Below are 12,157 nucleotides of genomic sequence, written 5' to 3'. Positions count from 1 at the left end.
TCAGCAGTTGGGTTGTGTGCTACTCCACTGGATGGACCTTCATTTTGCTACTCATTATGCTTAATCGGGGCACAATTCCTTAGATTCCCCTGTGTGATTTTTTTTTTTTTTTGGTTTTCAGAGCAGTTAGCTGCTGTTCAGTTCTGGAATGTTCTCTGTTCTAGGGCAACCAGGATATTTTCTCTCTCGGATGCTCTATTGCCTGCAGTGGTCCTGGTGCATGATGCCATTCCCTCCCAAGAGGCTGGAGTGTAGAGGGGCCATAAGAGTCATCAAGCCCCCTCTTCTCCGAAGGGAAAGCTTCTCTTCTGTCAATTTGGTAGATGTCTGGTCTTGGCTCTCTTCAGTGACAGGAGTTTTCTGGGACCTGAGATAACCTATTCCTGTATGGGGACCCAATTTTTAGGAAATCCTTCCTTACACTGAAAACTGTTTCTCCCAGTAGCTCCCACTTCTCTGGCTATGAGTTCTTGGGGAATGAATCTCATCCCTCTTTACGTGACACCTGTTTAAGTGTCTGAGATACTGACCTTTTTCCTCTGTGAGTTATTTTATTCAGGCTACACTTAACCATTTTTTTCATCCATTCTTCATGCAATAGAGCATCTAGCCTTACAAATAATTCATTCACTTTTAGACTTGGCCATGGCCCTTTTAAAGCTATAGCCTTCAGAACTTGAGCCCACATCATTTAGCGTCTCATCAATGTCAAGTAGTGACCTTGAAATGGGTGTTCAGAGCTCCTAATACAGATTAAAATGATTTTCAAACATTTGGGTCATACTTCCTTTCCTTTCCTTTTTTTCATTTCATTTCTTCTCATATCTTTATTTTCTCCACGTTTCCTTCCCTTCATGTCTTCTCTTCCCTTCCTCTTCTTCTGTTCCCATGTTTTGGCCACACGAGCTGGTTTTGGGGTCTGGGGTATGTCCCTGTAGCTGCTGAAGGGATGTCCTGACCAGATGCCGGAGGTGGAGATCAGGCTCCATTGGGAATCTCCAGCTGCAGAAATTCTGGAGGCAAAGAAAGCACAGGGTCACCAGCAGATGTATCTGCAGGGAAACAATGCTTTCCTCACATGTGCTAAAGCAGGGACAAGGAAGGGTAATAGGGTCCCCGCAACTATGTGAACCTAGGAGCACAGACCACTTACCGAGATTGAAGACATGGTCTTTCTGCAGCCTTAAGCAGTGTCCTCTTTGGGACCAAAAGGAACTCGTGCTTTGAATACAATTTTTGAATCATTGCCTTAGTCTTATTCAGCACTAAAAATTTCAATTTTGGTGACAGTGCCAGAATATGTGAATAAAGGACTATAAATATTCTCCTGATACTGGATTTTGTTTGAGAAAGATGTAATGGGAAAGCAAGTGAGCTTCAAACATCCCATAATTTTTCATGGGCAGTTAAGATAACTACTTGCTGTTGGTTTTATGCTATATAATTGTACAGTGTAATTGCTTCTTGCGGTCCCTTAGTATCTGTTCTGTAGCATTCTATTTTATAGGTATTTTTAAGGTGTATGTTTTATCGATTTGGCCTATACACAGCAATAAGCTGCTGTTGGCTTGATTAGATACTAGAGTGAAGCTGAAACGTTTAGTGCATTGATTCTTCATCTATAAAGCTGTTTACTTGCAGTTCTGCATCTATTCATTACGATGGTGTAAGTAATGTGAACATTCAAAAGAATATTGGGTTTGTGTGTACTCCTAGTGACAAATTAAAAATTCCATGGTTGACTCTTTCAGGATACTGCCCAGATAATCTAGGTCAGTGGTAGAAAACATAAAGCTGTGTCCAGTGGATCACCTTCTAGGCAGGGACTGTGTGTTTATACCCTTATCAGGCCTAGAAAAGTGCTTGATTAATGTTGATTGATTGAGTGATTCCAAGGGGGATTATTGTTGAAAATTCCAGAAACGAACACAGCCAAATGATGCATTTCCTCCCAGTTTATTTTCCTTGAGCAAGGATGGGGTGATTCTGGTTGGCTCTCTGAGAAAAAGCATGGCGCAGTGTAAGACGTGATTATGGGCCTTCTCACTCGTTCCTTGAAAGGTAGTTCCTATAGTTCTTTTTTTGGTCTTCTTTAGTGTTTTATTGATGATATTCTCATGGCTGCTACCATTTATATATGTAAATATTGTCTGTCTTTGAATATTATTTTATTTTAACGAATCACTATTCCTTTTTTCCCCTCCATTTTGCTTCCATTGGTGACCAATGGTAGTCTGTAGGTTAGCAGACGGAAGCTAATTTTGGTGATGAATGGCAAGGGGCGACCTTTAGGATGGAGTGGAGGCTTGTTCTTGGAAATGGCATTAACATTTCAGAGTAACTGGGGATTACATTAGTGCGTTGATTCTTAAATTTTTGAAATGTTCTCGTTTTCTTTTTCCACATTTTGACTGGGTGAGTAAAAATCAGAGTGAAGAGGGAAAGGTGGTTTGTGATTAAAGACAGGAAAGAGGGATCGAGGCATGGTGTGGGAGAGTAGATCTAGCCTCTCTGGGTCTCTGCAAGCTTACAGATGGATGTATGCCTGTAAATGGCTGGAGGGCCCTGATTTAGTTTATCACTGTTAGAGGTAGTTGACTGAAGAAGCCAGGAAACATTATTCACAGCTCTCTATAAAGTGAATAATTTACTCCCTTCCCTCTGATAGAATGAAATCTGTAAGGCCTTTGGGACTCTTTGGATAAAGTGCTCTACAAACATGTCAGATGAGCTTTGGTTTTATTACAGAGGAGCCTGGTTAGGATGGAAAATGGGAGTTAAGTTAAACGTAAGGATTTATTGCCTGAGGGAGCCTCTTTGAACGTAATTGCTTTAAGAAACAAATATGTGTTAAAGGAGTTAAAATCATCTGCATATTATACATTTTATTTGATACAGTTACATTTGAATGCAGGTGCAAGTCATTTTTTTGGTAAATAATTAATATTGTATCTGTAGCCTTGCAAAAATCTCATGTTGTCCCTTGAATGCAGTGATATTCACTCATGATCTCCAGTTAAGCCTCTATTACTGGACCTTACAGGTGAACACTGCAAGCACCTGGCAGCCGTCACTAAGTTCTACTGGAAACTGGGAAGGTGGTGGAGTGCGTGTGTGCCTGTGTGCATGCATGCACGTGTGTGTGTGTGTGTGTGTGTGTGTGTGTGTGTGATTGACTGCTACAAGGGGAGGGAGAAGGAAGGACTGTGGTAGAGAGGAAGTGGTTAGAGGAGAGAGAGAGCTGGGATTCTACAGAGGAATTTGGTCTCCAAGTTCTCCATTTCCTCCTTAAAAAAGAGTATGCCTATTTTTATAGGCCACAGTGAGGCATATTGAAATGTAGATTGTATCATTGAATGGGATGGGAATGGGATGTTGAACTAACAGAACATTTTGTACTCCTTGGAGAATGGCTCATTATGTTAATGTCATTTAAAATGGAAGTGGTCTTCAACTGCAGGAAATGAGAAAAGTAATAACAGGAGATGTCTTTGAAAGAGTTTAGCACTGTGGCCTGGCAGCGTAATTCCCCTCCCTCCCTCCTCCCTCTCTCCCTCCCTCCCCCCTTTCTTTCTTTTTCTTTCTTTCTCTCTCTCTTTCTTTCTTTTCTTTCTTTCTTTTCTTTCCTTCTTTCTTTCTTTTCTTTCCTTCTTTCTTTCCTTTCTTTCTTTCTTCCTTCTTTCTTTTCTTTCCTTCTTTCCTTTCTTTCTTTCTTTCTTTCTTTCTTTCTTTCTTTCTTTCTTTCTTTCTTTCTTTCTTTCTTTCTTTCTTTCCTTCTTTCTTCCTTCCTTCCTTCCTTTCCCTCTCTTTCTTTCTTTCTTTCCTTCTTTTCCCTAACAATGGATTAGTTAATGTAATCAATCAGATTATATTCTTAGAGGACACCAGATCAGAGTCCATAACTAAGTGTCACTCTGGGCAAGTGAAGGAAACATTCTGACCCATAGACCAGGGCACTTAGGTACTTAAATAGGCTAGAGAACTTTATCTTCTAGCTTTCTTCTTCTCTCAGCTTATTTGTTATTAAAGCAGCTTTGGCTCTACTACTATACATTATATATCACATAATACATATAATTATATATTTATTATGTATATTATTTATTTACATATAATTATATATGATTTTTATATATAACTTTATGTACGACATATATTATAATCTATTATTTATGTATTATCTATTACAACCATAAGACTGGGTATAAAATGTAACAGCAGCTTCGAGCCACTCATCCTCCTGGCAGCTGGCCGCTCTGACCCCTTGCCGCCTCCCTAGGGTAATGGAACACTCAGACAAAATATAAACCTGCCACTTTCATTTGAAGCAATAACTGTTATCAAGCAATTTACTTTATTTACTAATAATGCATGTAAAGTGGAACAGCACTGAAGTGATTAGTTATTTTTGGAAAATACCTTGAAGGTGTCTTCCTGCCATAACCTCTCCATGTTGCTGTCTCACGGGACAGCCAGGCTCCGGGACCGTTGATCTGGTTCTGATGGCAAGGGTCACTCATACTGCTACCCAAGATGATATGTGTAACTGCCCATTCTTTAAGCCCAAGAACAGATTCCACCCTTAAGATTCAAATTCAGTTAAATTGATTGAGGATTACTGGGTAAATGGCCATCTGCCTGAGCTTCTGAATCCCAGGCAGCTAACTTCAGAAATCCTTCAGGTGCTCAGGGTGTGGGTGACTACTCCAGGGTGCGGGTTTAGCAGCTTTGCACCGGAGCTTTGCTTGAATACTGGGAAGAAACCTTGTGGTTTGTCCTGACATGCTCACGACCAGTTTGCTGTTGAAACAGGTTTCCCCTTATCCTTGATGATTTTTAGAAGAGAAAGGCTGTGAGTCTTTGCTTGGGTAGTTGATTTGAAACAGATCATTATTCTTTTCACTAAACACAGAGCAGGTCAGAATGGTTTCCTGAAACATCTGGTTTGGGCATTGGCCTCAGGCTCCAACATTCATGCTCATAATAAAATGAGGCTTAATAACGACCTCTGCAGTTGCGCTAGAGGAAGGTTTTAGCAGAAAACCATCGAGTAATGTAGCAAAATGGTTGACGAATAAGTTGACGAACAAAAGACCGGCTTGACTCTGCTCTTGTGCAGCTGATGGGAAAAGGGGGTCATGGTTGTGGTATCCTTGTGAACAAGGACTATTCATTTTTGCACACCAGCACTCTGCACAGTAGTAGTATACTGTGGGCAGGAGGAAAATGTTTTGTGAATGAATCACTAAAAAGGTCAGAAGATGAAACAACAATAAGTAATATTCTGTGAGAGACTGACTGCTCATTTCCACGCTGAAATACATTAGCCATAGACCCAGTGTGGGAAATGTACAAAGGCTTCTTTGCTATTTTGCCACACTAAGGGTGTGGTGGGCAGAATTCGAAGATGAACGCAATGACACACACCCTTGTATAATTCCCTACTCTCGATGGAATTTAACTTTTTTTTTTTAAATAAATATACTTATTTACTCATGGCTGCAATGGGTCTTCGTTGCTGTGCATGGTCTTTCTCTAGTTGCAGTGGGCGGGGGCTACTCTTCATTGCGGTGCGTGGGCTTCTTATTGCCGTGGCTTCTCTTATTGCAGAGCATGGGCTCTAGGCACACGGGCTTCAGTAGTTGTAGCATGTGGGCTCAGTAGTTGTGGCTTGCAGGCTCTAGAGTGCAGGCTCAGTAGTTGTGGTGCACAGGCTTAGTTGCTCTGTGGCATGTGGGATCTTCCTGGACCAGGGCTCAAACCCGTGTCCCCTGCATTGGCAGGCGGATTCTTAACCATTGCGCCACGAGGGAAGTCCCTAACTTGTTTTTAACCAAAAAAATTGGCAAAGGTGAAGGGATTTTGCAGATGTAGTTAAGGTCCCTAATCAGTCTACTTTAAATTGATCAGAAGAGAGATTATTCTGTGTGGGCCTGACCTCATCAGGTGAGCCTTTTAAAAGAAATTCTAGAGGTCAGAGACAATGTCTCCTGCTGGTCCCAAAGAAGCAAGCTACCATGAGTTCTGTGGCTGCAATGAAATGGATTCTGCCAACAACCATGTGAACTTGGCAAAGAACCCAAGGTTCAGATGAGTCTCCAGCCCTGGCCAACACTTTGATTCCTGCCTTGTAAGATCCTGAGCAGAGAATGCAGCTAAGCTGTGCCTGGACTCCTGCACAGGAACTGTGAGATATTAACGTATGTTGTCTTAAGCCACTAAATTTGTTGTAATCTGTAATACAGCAATAGAAAACTAATACAAAGGGTGAGTGCACATATATATGTTTTGTGCTATGTTGTATTTCGGTGCTGTATATCTGGGGTGTGATATGTTTATTATTACCTGCAATCAGTATTTCCTTTCATGTTAATTAGAATCCTGTATGTAGGATCTTGGACCAAATGAAGACTTTGGGAAGAGATTTGCTTTCCTTTTCTTACGTTATACAAACTCCCTGGCAACTTCATTGACGTCTTCAGACTTCAGTGGGTAAATGAGCACATACAGCAGATTTGAAAGAGTTTAACAGAATTTCTATCACTTTTCTAAAACAATGTCACCTGCCCATCGAATGTGTATAATCCTTCATACACGTTATCTGTATTTTCAGTATTATTCCAGCTGATGATAGGATCATTCTTGTGCCAAAGGGCACCTAGTTTTACTTGACGGCAAAATGGAATTTAAACAAATTGTTCTCTCTTGATTCTTGTGAAGTTTGGGTAAATTTCTAATTTTAGGCATTTTCAGGGTCTGTGTGCGAGAAGTGATCACAGCTCGATGGAAACAAGTGGTGACGGAGGTGTTAGGCGGGGGACTTGTGTGTCGATTGGCCCTTTCAACCCTCCCCCACTCCTTTAGAGAGACAAACTAGTTTTCACTAATTAGATGCACGGGTGCGAAATTTGGAAGGCGTTAGTGAAGCAGAGGCAATTTTCCTGCCCCCTTTTGGGTGTTTGGGTGTTTTTGTGTATAGTGCTCCAGTGTCCATGCCCAAGCAGGAGGCCACTGTGTTTGTGGCCGTGACATCAGCTATGGGAGAGTGTTCTTAAACTTGCTGCTCCAGTAGTGGCTTCAGAGGAAGTAGCTCCCCTTGGGGTAGTTCTAAGTTGTTATTGGAGTCATACTCACAAGTTCAACCTGGAAAGGCTCTATCAGACCCTCTGGCAATATTTAGGCCCTAATTCCATGTACTAAAACCTTAACAGGTTAAAACACCTTGAGTGAATTCCACTGAACCTTGATGCATATGCCTGGGTTTGCCTGAGTACTGAATATATTTTTTAGTGTATGCATTTTTTTTTTGAACAATCTTGCAAGAGAATTATCTGTGCTTTAAGCTCTTGTGAAAGACCAGCTTTGGTTTTTTTAAATCCCTTTGTTTTGAGTATCTTCATTTTGTTCATTAATTTCAACTCTTACTTTCACTGTTTCTTCCCACCTACATTTTAAAAAGCTTTATTCTGTTGTTCTTTATATAATTACTTAAGTTGTATATTTAGTTTATTAACTTTCAGCCTTTTAAAGGATTTTCCTCCTGAAATAAGCATTTAAGCCTATAAATTTCTCTTTAAGTAGTAAATAACTGCAACACATGAGTTTTTTTTGTTTGTTTGTTTGTTTTTTGGTACGTGGGCCTCTCACTGTTGTGGCCTCTCCCGTTGCGGAGCACAGGCTCCAGATGCGCAGGCCCAGCGGCCATGGCTCACGGGCCCAGCCGCTCCACGGCATGTGGGATCTTCCCAGACTGGGGCACGAACCCGTGTCCCCTGCATCGGCAGGTGGACTCTCAACCACTGCGTCACCAGGGAAGTCCCAACACATGAGTTTTGATAGGTTTGATAGGTTTGAAAGGTTTGATATTTATGATAGTTTAGTTCAGAGTATTTGTATTTTCAGTTATGGTTTCTTCTTTAAATTAAGGCTATTTAAAAGGTGTTTTTAACTTTACACATGTATAGAGGATTAAAAAAAATCTTTTTATTATTGATTTCTAAATTATTTGCACTGGGGCTAAAGAATGTGGTTTGTATATTAACAGTTTTTAGAGATGTGTTGAAGCTTAGTTTATGGCCCAGAATATGGTCAGTTTTTATAAATGTTCCATGTGTGCTTGAAACAAATTCTGCAATTTTAGGGAAAAAGTCAGGATAGTTAATTGTGTTGTTCAAATGTTCTATATTCTTTTCTGATTAAGAAAAAATTGCTTGGTCTATCAATTATTTAGCAAAGAATGTTAAAAATACTCCTCTGTATCAGTTTCTTTTGAAGTCTTGCCATTTAAAAATATATGTTATATTAATAGGTGCATATAGGTTTAAGATTATTCTATCCTCCTGATGGAATTGATAATAAAATTGATAATTTTATTATGGTCTAGTGATCCCATTTGTCTCTACGAATGTTTATTGCTTTACTATTTTTCCTATTATTAATGTCAACTCTCTTGTGGTTAGTATTTTTTATGTATATCCTTTAATTTTCAGCTCTTCTGAGTCTTTATGTCCTCCGTGTGTCTCCAGTGTAATATATGTGTGTGTATATATATATATATATATATATATATATATATATATGTAATTTTTAAAAAAGATCCTGTCTGACAATTTGTGCCTTTTAACTGATGAGTTTAATCCACTTCCATTTATTGTGCTTATTGATATATTTTATTTATTTCTAATACCTTATTTTTGTGCTTTCTCTTTGTTCTACTTTTTCTTATACTTTTCTTTTTTCTTGCCTGCTTTTGGATTGACTGGGATTTTCCTCCTGTTTCTTCCTTATTATAATTTTTCCATCTGCTTCCTGGAAGTAGTGTATTATCTTACAATGGTTTCCCTAAAAAGTTAAAATATAAAGTTAACAAAATCCAAGGTCAATTAATATATTTACTTTCTAAAGAATACAAAAACCTTAGGATGACTTAGTTTTAATTATGCCCCTCCTAATTAATATACTATTGTTCTTAGTATTTTAGAATTTATATTCCTACTCAAAATTTGTGTTTTATGTTTATCATTAATTTGGAAAAATTCTCAGCCATTATCTCTTCAAATATTTCTTCTTCACCCTTGCATTATCTCCTTCAGAAACTTCAATTAGATGTATGGTAGACTCTATGATCATATCTCTCAATTCCTCATTAATATTTCCTTTTCTCTCTTTATATCTCTGTGATTCATTCTGTGATATTTCTTCAAATATATATTCCAATTAACTAATTCTCTCCTCAGAGATGTCTAATCTTCTGTTTTAACCTATCCTTTGCATTTCTAACTTCATTATGTTATTTTATTTTTAAGGTTTTCCAATTTTAGAAGATTTATTTGGTTCTTTTCCAAATTTTAATTTTTTTAAGAGTTACATCATGAGTTTGATATCTTCTCTAATTTCTTCAAACATAGTAGACATGTGTATTTTATATATTCTATTTGGTAATTCTAAATTTTATTTCTTTGTGGGTTTGCTGTTTTGTGGGTTTGCTTTTGATATCTATTGCTTCTGTCGATTCTTTTTCATGGTGGCTTGTATCCTTGAACATATTACCTGATTTTGCATTGTGAAATATATTAATTGGAAATTTATTCCTAAACATAATTCTTTGAGGTCTAGGCTTAAGGTTCTTGCCCTGTTCCTGTGGACACAAACACCTGGGATTATGGGAGCTACATAGGTAGTGTGATTCTGGATCCAAATGCAGTGAGAGCCAGAATGTGGTTAAGAATCCTCAGGGTGGAATTTTCCCTCCTCCATTTAGCACCAGTGTTGAAGCAGTCTTTTCATACTGTCTCCTTGTAGGTGTTTTTTTCTGAGGGGCCTGGTGTTCATTATGTGGTAGTCTCACTCTGATTTAATGCCTTACTAGATCCTAGACTTCCCCTTATTTTCCCTGCACAGCCCCCAGAGATAAACAGAGTGCTGTATCTTCCAGTCTTAGCCTTTGCTTACCAATGTCTATTTAGGATTTGTCATTACTTTTGACATGTGATAGTTTAGTTTAAATTCCTACCAAGCTGGCTGTAAAAAAGATTTCAAAATGAATATTACATATATATATCAGTTTTAATAGTTCTGTATTTGGATGCTTTTGATTATAAGCCGTTATTTATCTTAATGAAAATGGAAGGTACTAGAGAGTTACTGGCTCACCTGATCCAGATACTTAGACTGTAAATTCCTGAGAGCTTTTCTGTTGTAGGTCCTCATGACGAAAATAAAAAGAAACTTGTGCGAGAGCATCTTGACAGGAGGACTCTATCCTCTGTCCTTATTAATTTGGTTTCCTCAGTTTCAAGTCTGCTTAGAGAAAATAAAAGTCAACATAACATAAAAATAGTCGCTAATCAATGGAAGAATGGCCAGTCCACATGGAAACTACCTTCCTTATTTTATCAAGGTTTTTATTACATCAGAGTTTGTTCTGCATATGAAATGTTTGCAAAATGAAATTGGGGGGTCTTGTAATAGAGGAAGGATTATATAAAGTTGATGAAAGTGATGTTGGGTAGCTGTTCCAATCTTGTGATAGCCCTTGAAAAGTGAGCATCTGATAGAGCCATTTCAGCTAACAAGTGAAGAGTAGATAATTGACAAGGACAGCAACATGTACCTGTTTTTTTTTTTTTTTTTTTTTGGCGGTACGCGGGCCTCTCACTGTTGTGGCGTCTCCTGTTGCAGAGCACAGGCTCCGGACGCGCAGGCTCAGCGGCCATGGCTCACGGGCCCAGCCGCTCCGCGGCATGTGGGATCTTCCCAGACCGGGGCACGAACCCGTGTCCCCTGCATGGGCAGGTGGACTCTCAACCACTGCGCCACCAGGGAAGCCCCCTATGTACCTGTTTTGAAAGATTGTGAGGGACACTTAGAAGCAGAGGTGAAGGGCTCTGACTTTTGCAAAATTGAGCCTCTTTTGATTGCACCAAGGAAGTTGAATATAACATGTAGGATGTCATGTTGTGACACCTCCCCCCATCAATACTTGATGTGTTGGTTGTTTAATAATAACCTGAAATGATTTGTTTTTATGGTTTTCAGTTTAAGATAAACCCCAGTCTACTGGTTTTTATCACTATGAAATACTGGTTTCTGTTTTATGTGAATTAACTGTGCCAGCTTTTCTTCCTGTACCAACTTAATGATAACAAGGCCTCCTGGGTAACAAATCACACATAGCACAAGTCTGGTGTAAACTCCAAAATCCTTTATTCCAAGGAACTGGTGAAAGCCCATAGCCAGGCTGGGCAACAGTACATGCCCCGCTGGTCCGGATTCCTCTTCCTTTCCTTGTGTGGTCTAGATTAAGGTGACCCTTTTCTCTGTGTTCCATGCAGATCTGCACTTGGAGGGCCACTTTTTTGTCCAAGGACCTTCATGACCTTTTAGGGAAAAATCAGAGTCTGCATTGATAAGTATTCAAAATTTATTCAGAGTATTAAACATGTCTTGGTGGCATTCTTAAGGTTGTTCCTCTAAATATGGGCTGTAAATTGTCCCGCTACTTCCTTTTAGCCCTGGGAATGTCTTTTACTCTGCATGGGGCTGTAGTTCTAATGCAACACATAGTCAGTGTCTGCTGGTTTTTCGTATCTTGTTGCCATGCTGGGGTAATGGAGAACATCTTCTCTGATTCACAGGCTGATGGGAAGAATAACTGCTAGCTGGGATTCAAGCAGAGAACAGACTTTCCAAATTGGGCCGAGATCCACCCAATGTCTTGACCCTTCCCGAGCATGTAGTGGAAAAGCTATAGAACCCCTTGGATGCCTCTATTACTCTCCTAATGACCAATATGACAGGCGATGTAATGGTTAATAGCATAGATTCAGGGGCTGGAGAGGCTGCATCTGAACCCCAGTTCCACCCCTCCTGGGGGCATGGCTTGGAGAAGTGAGTCATCCTCCCAGTGCTTTTGTTCCCTCATTTGCAAAAAGAGCATCATTGCTTCATTATGGTTCCTACCTAAGGTTTGTTATGAGGACAAAAATGAGTTATTATTTGGGATGTGCTAAGTAAATGTCAACTAAGTTTTTGTTACAATAAATTGGACAGACGCCATCATACTGAAAATGAATGAATTCTGAGATTTTAGGCCTAAAGTGACACAGAACAGCTAAGAGGAGCATGTGCATGTGTGTGTGGTTAAAGATGATCCTGA

The sequence above is a fragment of the Delphinus delphis genome, chromosome 14 (assembly GCF_949987515.2).
Source record: "Delphinus delphis chromosome 14, mDelDel1.2, whole genome shotgun sequence".
NCBI classification, from domain to species: Eukaryota; Metazoa; Chordata; class Mammalia; order Artiodactyla; family Delphinidae; genus Delphinus; species Delphinus delphis.
The sequence above is the reverse complement of the archived record's forward strand: the minus strand, read 5'-3'. Positions refer to the sequence as shown.